The following is a 10,187-nucleotide window of genomic DNA, read 5'->3' on the forward strand; positions in this document are numbered from 1 at the left end:
TGATACTGGCAGGTGGAAATTCATCCAAAAGACAAGGAGAAGACAGCGTTCTCCACCGGTAAAGGTTTATGGCAGTTTAATGTCATGCCCTTTGGATTGTGCAATGCACCTGCCACATTTGAGCGACTCATGGAGTATGTACTGGCAGGCTTAGTTGGAGAGGCTTGCTTAAAGTTGAATCCGAAAAAGTGTCATTTATTCAGGAGTAAGGTTAATTATCTCGGCCATGTTATCTCCAGTGATGGAATCCAGACGGACCCGGAGAAACTGGAAGCAGTCCAAAATTGGCCAACCCCTAAGAACAAAACCGAAGTGCGGGCATTTCTCGGCCTATGCTCCTACTACAGGCGTTTTGTTAAGGGATTCTCAGAGATAGCCAAGCCATTACATCGGCTGACAGAGGATAAACGACAGTTTATTTGGGATGAGACTTCTGAAGATTCTTTTCAGAAACTGAAGAAACATCTCTGTGAAACACCAATCCTGGGGTATCCACAATCTGAAGGTCAGTTTATAGTCGACACGGACGCAAGCAACACGGCCATTGGAGGGGTGTTATCTCAAAAACAGTGTGAAAGAGAAGTGGTAATTGCATATTTCAGCAAATCTTTATCTAAGCCAGAGAGAAACTACTGTGTGACAAGAAGGGAACTCTTGGCTGTCGTAAAGACGCTACAACATTTCAGCAAGTATCTCATTGGCAGACAGTTTTTACTGCGAACTGATCACGCAGCGTTGAAGTGGCTACAACAGCTCCAGGAGTATGACTTCAAGACCGAACATCGCTTATACTACTTGCGCCGCAGTGAAGGGACCACAGACAAGGAGCCGTGGGAATCTGCGCTTGTACAACGTTGGCGCACCGTGGGAACGAATTGCAGTTGACGTAGCTGGGCCATTTCCTGTAACGGAATCAGGAAACAGGTATTTTATGGTAGTCATGGATTACTTTACCAAATAGCCCGAAGTGTTCGCCATACCAAACCAGGAAGCTACAACAGTTGCTTCTAAGCTAGTCGAAGAAGTGATATCTCGCTTTCGTGTGCCTCTAGAAATCCATTCCGATCAGGGCAGGAATTTCGAATCGCAGGTCTTCCAGGAAGTGTGCAGAATTTTGGGAATGCATAAAACGAGGACCACTGCGTACCATCCACAGTCTGATGGAATGGTTGAGAGATTTAACCAGACCCTTGAGAGGCATTTGGCGAAATTGGTAGATGACAAACAAAAGGATTGGGACAAGTATATACCGCTCTTCCTTCTGTCGTACCGTACCGCCGAGCATGAGAGCATAAAAGCTACCCCGGCGTATGTCTTTTTTTTTTTTTTTTTTTTTTATTATTAAATTGGGGCCGTCTATAGACTGTTCGTCCATATCCTTTTTTTGTTATTTTATTATTTAGATTTTTCGCACCAAGGATAATTGAAATAATATTATGAATTTTAATTAATTGTGGTCCATCACGCCATGGACACCTTTTTTTTTTTTTTTTTTTTTTTATATATGTGTATATGTATATTTAATAGAATAGAGTATAATATGTTATACATATAATAAATAAATATATACATTTATTGTTTTATAAATTGCATAATAATAATATTAATGTTTTGAACGGTGAGGTCCCAGTCGGTGTGGCGGCCAGTAGATCCGACATTTTCCGATTTCCTTAGATTTTATGCTGCTCCACCCTTTGCCTTTAGATGTTGTGACATTGGCTTGGTGGAGAGGGGTCACTCAAGCTGGGTGGAGTTTCTAGGTTGTTAAAAAGATATCGTTCTGTGTCGAATCTACCCGCCATGTGGCTTAGGACTTTATCGTTCCTGTCTTTTATAGCCATTTTTATATTATAATCTTTTATGTGTTCGGTTGACACCTCCGTGGCTCTTTTTATGAAGCTTGCCACAGCGTCTCCATCAGTGTCAGTGTAATAGACACAGGTGTTAGTGTGCCGGGATATAGCTACAACTGCATGAGGAACGCTGTCATGAATTGCCAGCTTTCGGGACTTGGTCTGTATGATGATCACCGAAGGACTCGTTAATCCCTGAGCTTCATGGATTGTGAGGACGCGAGAGTCCGTTCCCGATCCATAGCCTGTATTAGTGAGGGCTGCTTTCTCCTCTTGTGTGTGGACAAGATACAGGGTATTTAGATCGGTTTTAGGTATTCTCGCTCCTGTATACTTCATTAGCTTTAGGGACCGCACAATTTCCTTCGATGAATAGATGTTATTATAGACCATGTTTAAGGCGTATGCCACATCCATAGGGCTCCTGTGTGTGCAAGACAACTCCTGGGTGATGCTGGTTACCAGGTTTGGACGAGTGTAATTAAGTTTAAAGAGGTTTTCACGCTCTATAAACGGAAGTTGGTTAATATCTCCAATGAGGATGACATTTACGGTAGAGTCCCCCGGCGTATGTCAATTACGGTAGAGAACTGCGAGTACCAGTAGACCTCTTGACAGGAGGGTCACAGGAGGAACCGAAGACCGTACAAGTCTGCGATTTAAGGGAAAAGATGCACTATATACACGCCATGGTTCAGGAAAATGGGTTACAGTCAAGTGAGAACATGAAGACCAGATACGACCGGAAATCGAACACGAGCGGCTTCGAAGAAGGGTCACTGGTGTGGCTGCATAACCCAACTCGCCTGAAAGGCAAATCTCCAAAGTTGCAGACCAAGTGGGACGGCCCATACAAAGTGGTTAACCGATTGAATGATGTGACTTACAGGATTCAAAAGCAACCAAGAGGGACATTCAAAGTGGTACACATAGACCGTCTGGCGCGTTACCATGGCAGTAACAATGATGCTCGGGACGAGCATCTCTAAGAGGGGAGTAGTGTCACGGACATATAGTGCCATCTAGCGTCAAACCAGCGAAACTTATCGAGGGAACACCGACAACATAAATCCCCTACTCAATACTAGATGGCATGAGGTGCGCAAGTACATACTCGAACCTTCTAGAAAAGTCCAACATTTGTTTACGTGATTACCGGTTTATTTTGTTTACGTATTTAGTTATTTATGTTTATTGTGGTACATGCTCGAGCCTCCTAGAAAGTTCCCACGCTTGTTTACTTGTTTACGTGTATCGGGAACTTTCTGGAATTCGTCTCGCCATATAAAAAGCCGCAGGTAAACGGCCCGGCAATTCAGTTCGATCTGAGCGATCTTCGAGGCGATTTCACAGTGACAACAAGTGATCAATAGTGAGTGAACCAGTGAAACCTGCGACTTGGCTACGACCTAGGACAGTGATAGTGCTTAGTGATTGGACCTAGTGATTAGTGTTTGGACTTAGTGATTTGTGTGAGCTAGTGTAAGTGAATAAAGTCTTCAAAAGAGTCAGCAGGTCTTTATCTCCGAATCCCTCGAATCCTAGCACTTATCAATATGTAGTATATGATATTGTCGATCTATTGGCGTGTGTTTAAAATAAAAGTAATTTGTAAATTCTAAGGAGATGCTGAATGTATGCTTGAATTTTGATAAATTGGTTTTACTTTGGAAGCTGATATCATGAGTATAATAAACAAAATTAGAAAATTTAAAACGGGGAAAAGAATGTTGATATACTGAAGATTATTGCTGTATTTTTATTGTAACTTTGTAGCTTACAAATTCTAAGTTTATAAGGCTTTAAATACGGTAAATTACAAAATCTCTGTAGGGATGGCCCTTAAGTATTATGCTAACGCCGTCCGTCGCCGTGCTAATATCGCCCAAGTTTCGGCGCGCGACGTCGCCGCGGCGTCTGTTATTAAAATTAGGCGTTTCTTCGGTGCGGGCCGAGCTGGCTAATGGATTGCGGCCGCTATGAATATTTATGTCGCGGGCAAATATGTGCGCCCCCTCCCCGCAACCTCCGTCCCCACCCTCTCGCCGGCGCTCGGGTGTTTACACACTAATTGACTTTTGATGATCGCTTAAAGACGAGCGAAGTAATCGAATCACTTGCGGCTATTGAAGTTGGAATTCGAGCGGGAATTTAATCTATATTCATTTTATTACGGACAATATTGGTGTTATTATTGAAAACGGAGTGTATTTCTAGGCAGGAGGATCCATATACTCCGGCGGCCGCAAGCTGGAACAACATCGGAGCTCCATGTTGTTTTTGCGGCGGCCGCTCGCCCGCTCTATAGAATAAATTGTTCGAGAGCGTAGATTACCCCTAAAAATTAAACTAGAAAAGAAACGAAGCTTATCGCCGTGAAGTCAGCGCGGACGGCGGAGCGGACCGGAGTGAAGTGAGCTGAGTGCTGACGGATGGCGGAGGATTTATCGCCTCGAAACATCGCGCGAGGGAGTGCTCGTAAAGTGCTTATATTTTTTAAAGTTTAACCGGGTGCGATAAGAGAACCCCGGAGCAGAGATACGAGGCACCGTTTTACGCATAAAATATATCATAGTGAAGTAATGTTTCAGTTTACATTAAACAACAGGGGTGATTCTTATGATAACACAAGTATTATTATAGAGGCAAAAGCAGAAAATGGCAAAAACAGGACTATATTTTGATTGAGTATTGTCAAAAATGTTTATACTTTTGCACATCACCATTTTCCTAAGTTCTTTATCTCTAAGTGTTAAAGGTTGCTTGGAAGATATCGCTTTAAAGTAATAAGGCCGCCTTTGTGTGCAGTTCAATTAATTATATTTGTAATTTTATCAATATGTAAATAATAAAGTAAGTATATTTAGCTACCGAAAGATCGGCGAAACAGAGGCAGTCCCAAGAAAAGGTGGCGCGACGAACTAGACGCTGTTGATAGAGAGTGGCCAAACACAGCAAAGGATAGAGACGTATATTCCCTAAGGAAAGAGCCACGAGAGGAGGCCTTTGCCCAGCAGTGGGACACGAACGGCTAATTAGATTAGAAAGTATAATATTATTTGTGTGTTTGCTTGATAGTAAGGTGTATCATCACTAAAAAGTCCTGTTAACGCGCTGCCATTTTGACACTGCGCGATTTATAAAGTACAGCCGCCTCGCGTGGTCCGATGGGAAGTTCATAGCGAGTTATATTGTCTGTAGGCAAATTCGCACCGCACCTGCGAGTCCTCGGGTATTTACGGCGAGGACAAACGGTGTCATTAGCAGAGCGGTAAACAATGAAGCCAGAACTCGCTCCTCAGCAAACAGAGCGAGGCGCTTCAACAGGAAAACTACTATTTGTGTTTCATCTTCGGAATTCTAGAGAAATAACAGAGGCTTCTTGTTGGAGTTGTTAAATACACTCAAATGATTTTAGAGTAATCTGTAACATATGAAAGGGATCACCCGAGGGATCGTTTTCTGCGCGGGAGCCGTCAGCCGTAAATTATAAAGTCTAACTTACTAATATAATTATTTTAATGTTACGATTTGTAACATTTCATAACCATTTATTTTAAAAGCTAACACGTCTGTTCTATCACGCGAAAACCTTTCGACGTTAATCTGTGTAAGTTCTAACTTCTACTGTTAAGATTAGAATTTAGAACAATTGTTTTTTGTTTTGAATCCCGTTTACTGTGGTATATAGGTGTATGAGTATAGGTGCTGCGACGATATTTTTTCACCAACGTTCCAAACAATGTTTGTAATAAAACTTCAGCGGAATTAATAAGAGTAACGATGATAGATGAATATTGATAGTGGTCGGGTAGTGTTACCCCGGTACCTGCCGCGTAATGAACGCTGAAATATGCCCCCCTCACCCCTCCCTCCACTTCCCTCACTACCCTGCGCCTGTGAGTAATGACGTTAGTGGAACTTTTTATCTCGCAATCACATTGGATATTCAGTGTTTACGTTGTTTTTCTCTTTGAGTGGTGAGTGATTTGTCGATGGGCTTTGATCACGCGCATTAACTGTAGCAAATTATTCCGATATTTTCGATGAACCGAGCGGTAAGTAATAACAACGCAAGTGTCTACAAAACCTATGTAAGTAGTTTTTTTTTATGAAATAAGGGGGCAAACGAGTAAACGGGTCACCTGATGGAAAGCAACTTCCGTCGCCCATGGACACTCGCAGCATCAGAAGAGCTGCAGGTGCGTTGCCGCCTTTTAAGAGGGAATAGGATAATAGGGGAGGGTAGGGATGGGAAGGGAAGGGAAAAGGGGAGGATAGGGAAGGGAATTGGGCCTCCGGTAAACTCACGCAAGCGCTGTTTCACGCCGGTTTTCTGTGAGAACGTGGTATTTCTCCGGTCGAACTGGCCCATTCGTGCCGAAGCATGGCTCTCCCACGTAAGTGTCTATGAAAACTGTGGAGGTGTCTACGAAATCTGTGGAGGTGTCTATGAAAACTATGGAGGTGTCAACGAACTCTGTGTAGGTATCTACGAAAACCGTGTAGGTCTACGAAAACCGTGTAGGTCTACGAAAACCGTGTAGGTCTATGAAAAATGTGGAGGTGTCTACGAAATCTCTGTAGGAGTCTACGAAAACAGTGTAGGTCTACGAAAACCGTGTAGGTCTATGAAAAATGTGGAGGTGTCTACGAAATCTGTGTAGGTGTCTACGAAAACTGTGTAGGTGTCTACGAAAAATGTGTAGGTGTCTACGAAAACTGTGGAGGTACGAAACATTATAAATACGTAAGTTTATCTATCTGTCTGTTGGTTACCGCTTCGCGCTTATACAGTTAAATAGTTATACTTTTAGGGAAGTCCGAAGTAGGGACATAGCATAGTTTTATCACTTATTCACCAATTGCAAACTTTCGCTGCATTATATAATATTATGTCATAAGATATTCTTAAGAGCTGTATGAATGAAATTAATAAAATAAAACAACATCACCAGCAAGAAAGCCCGCTCCATGTCTGTCATTTGATAAAATAGCAAGGCTGCGTATCTTAGCTGAAGGTATTTAGCTTCATAAATTATGCGCGCCTTTTTATACAAACATGTATAAAATTTCAGTGAAAATGCTCAGTATTTTGTTGGATAAAAAGTGAGCGATATTTTTCGAGTTATTTCGCGCCGCCGCTGCGTCCGACGTGCGCCGCCGTTCCGCATGCAGCTTATACCTTCAGCTGCCGAGAGCAACACTTCACACCATACATCACACCTAGTATTTTCACGCTTAGAATTATCAACTTAGTTTTTTGTATGACCTAAGCAAGTAACAGACTTAAAAACTCGTTTATGAGTGAGAGAAAAAAAAAATCGGCCGTCATGTTTATACCCTTTGGGTACGGACTACGAAACTCTAAAAAGTATAACGGTAACGAAGAAAAATAATTGTTTTATTTAGAGAAAATAGGACTATTACCTCGACGGAGGCGGAAAACGTCAACTTTCGTCCCGCTGTGCTTACCGATGTTGCCGTTTTCCGGCTCCGTCGAGGAGAAAAATAGTATTATATGTACCATGGGCAGTAAATAAGAAAGCCTCAGATCACATGTTTGTTGACCTCGTCTTCGCCTCGGCCAACAATTACATGACGACGTGATCTGAGACATTTCTTATTTTCCTGCATTAGGTGCGTAACATACTATTTCCTATAATAATATTATGACACAATTTATTTCATCAACAGAATGACATAATTTTAACGTAATTTTCTTCGTAATTAAAATTTTAGAAAAAGGTTATCCTTTGTTTACACATACAATAAAGGTCTGGACGGAGCCGGAGTACGAGTATTAAATACTTAAGAATGCGGTACATGAATAAGATTTACAATAGTACCCCTGTACCCCGGAACATATTGCGGCGGGTACCCCGGGGATCCCCCGCAACCCCTCCCGCTCCCCCCGGTAGCCCCCCGCAGGTGATATTTACGAGCTCTTCTGGGTCAGGACACCGCATTGTACTACATTTTGTACATTGTAATATTATTCCTTAGTAATAAATTAACTTTATTTAAAGGCTTCATTCCAATTGGGACAGTTTATTGAACTTTCAGTCAGAGTGTCACGTAATACCCGAGGTTTTTGGGTACTTTCCACCGGCTGTACTTATTGGTGGATTTCACGAAATAATAAGTGTGTTTTAGCTGCTAAGTTATTTGTGTTCCGATATACGCCCAGCGCGCTGACAGAATTTTTTTTAACGGGCGTTGGCCTGCCACACATTTCCACCACTGTATCTCCAGTGTCGCCAGGATTGACAGCGGTATCTAAGCACGAATCTCGCTGACAGTATGATAAATATGTCCAGCCAGGGTGCGGCAATGTGAATTGCGGTGGGTTGATTGTGCCCGGAACTATGTCTAAGCAGAGAGTGGAGAACTATGGGGTTTTAGTGGGTAGATCCTACGGAGATTCCTACATACCCCGGCCGATATCCCCAATCCGCCGGAGACGCGCAAAACATTTCCCCATGTAAAAAAAAAGAGTGCGGCAATGTTCAATTTTCATGACTTAAATTTAAGTTAAATTGCACCTAAATTCTAAACTATATTACCTTGATTAATGTAATTATTTGATTAATCATCCTCTAAAATGTGCGTCAGCTAATAATGTTGTAATAACTGATTAGCGCCCGATGAGTGATGACCGTTAACGCTAATGTTAATTACAGGTATCGGGAACAGCCGCGCGACAAATTAGCGGGTCAATATATAATACGGTAATATGGGAATTATTGTTTTTTAATTATATTTTAGATGGTTTCTAAGCTAGAATAGTTAATACCCTAAATAGTAGATTGGTCGTCATGGTGAAATATTATATCGTTATGGTGATATTTTCTAAATATTTTTTTGGGATCTACATAATCAATAAAAATAGTAGGCAATAAAATCAAGCCTTTTAGAATTTAGATTAAATTACATCAATCTCCCTGACATAACCTTTATGTCGCCCGCGCAGAATTCACTCTCGCAGTAATCCGAGGTAAAATAGCTTTGAACGGCCCAACAAGACTCAAGTGCTCGCGATATTGTAAAATATCTGCGGACGAATCGTTATTGTAAGGAACAAGGATTTATCGTCACCGCCTCCCCAGAGACGTGTAGCGCGGGAGCCCGCGCCGGCCGACTCGACATAGTGCAGGAGCTCGCCCAGACACAACTCAATATGTAAATAACTGAGGCGCGGCGCAGTTTGTAGCTTTCCCTCAAAGGACTGCCGGATTGCCTCGAGATGGTTTGTTACGCCATTTTTACGTAGGGCTGTCGCTTACCCTTTTTACACTTTCTTACTTTGTTTTCTATACAACACACATGACATGCCAAGGACTAAATAAGTAGTATTTTCTGGGATGAGATTGTGATATTAATAGCAAATAGAAATATGTTTAACCGTGTCTAATTTTATCGGGGTATGTTATTAGCATTATTAAAATCCTTAAAGGATATCTTATGAGGTTGGAGGACCGCTTTCTTTTATGTTCCTGACCATGAACTTATTTTTATTTCCCATGGCTCATGCAATACAAGTACAACCCTAGGCGCTTGTCTTTGTGAACTGTTTGAGATTTCCGCCATAATTACAGCGCGAGATCCGCGCGGGGTGAGTTGCGGGGTGCGGGAAGGGGGAGGAAAAACGAGGTGGTAGTGAAGAGAGCAACTTGTGACGAGTGCGCTAATTTGCACCGCCTTTTCCGATGACGCGAGCTCGCGTGTCGCGACGTAGCGAGTGTCGGGCATTGTATGAAATGAGTTTATCCCATCTCAAGTTGGAACGCGTAGAGTTGGGAATAAGAGATAATAATCCGTTAATTATTATAAGTACTACTGCAGTTGCTTTTCCAAATAAAATAAATATGAAATGATTGGAGTACCAAACTGTTAATGACTGCGAGAAAGGTCTCCCTAGTAAAATAAATACATTTGCGCTAAGAAAATCTTAGAATAAATAAGCAAAATCGTGTAGCCTTTATTTTAAAGCACAATTACCCGACGCGATATATTGCCGCCTTGTATGCGCACTCCGCCGCCCGCCCCGCCCGCCGCCGCGCCGCCCGCCTAAATCGTCCCAGCTTTTAATTTTTTACTAGCGATAGCGATATTTTATGAGTTTATTACCTCGGGTAGCGCAATAAATTCTTATCTATAACAATTTATCCTTTGTGTCGGGGCCGCTCCGCCGGCTTAATACGTGTATCTGAGGAGACAAATAATGATGTATGCGGCGCTGGAGGTGAGCGATAAGCGACTCTCCTACGACGCGATAGGGTCCATATTGCCTCCGAGAAATTTTCTTAAGTCTCTGATCGAAGGTGTATGAAA

Source organism: Aricia agestis, chromosome 1 (assembly GCF_905147365.1).
Source record: "Aricia agestis chromosome 1, ilAriAges1.1, whole genome shotgun sequence".
In the NCBI taxonomy this organism is placed as follows: domain Eukaryota; kingdom Metazoa; phylum Arthropoda; class Insecta; order Lepidoptera; family Lycaenidae; genus Aricia; species Aricia agestis.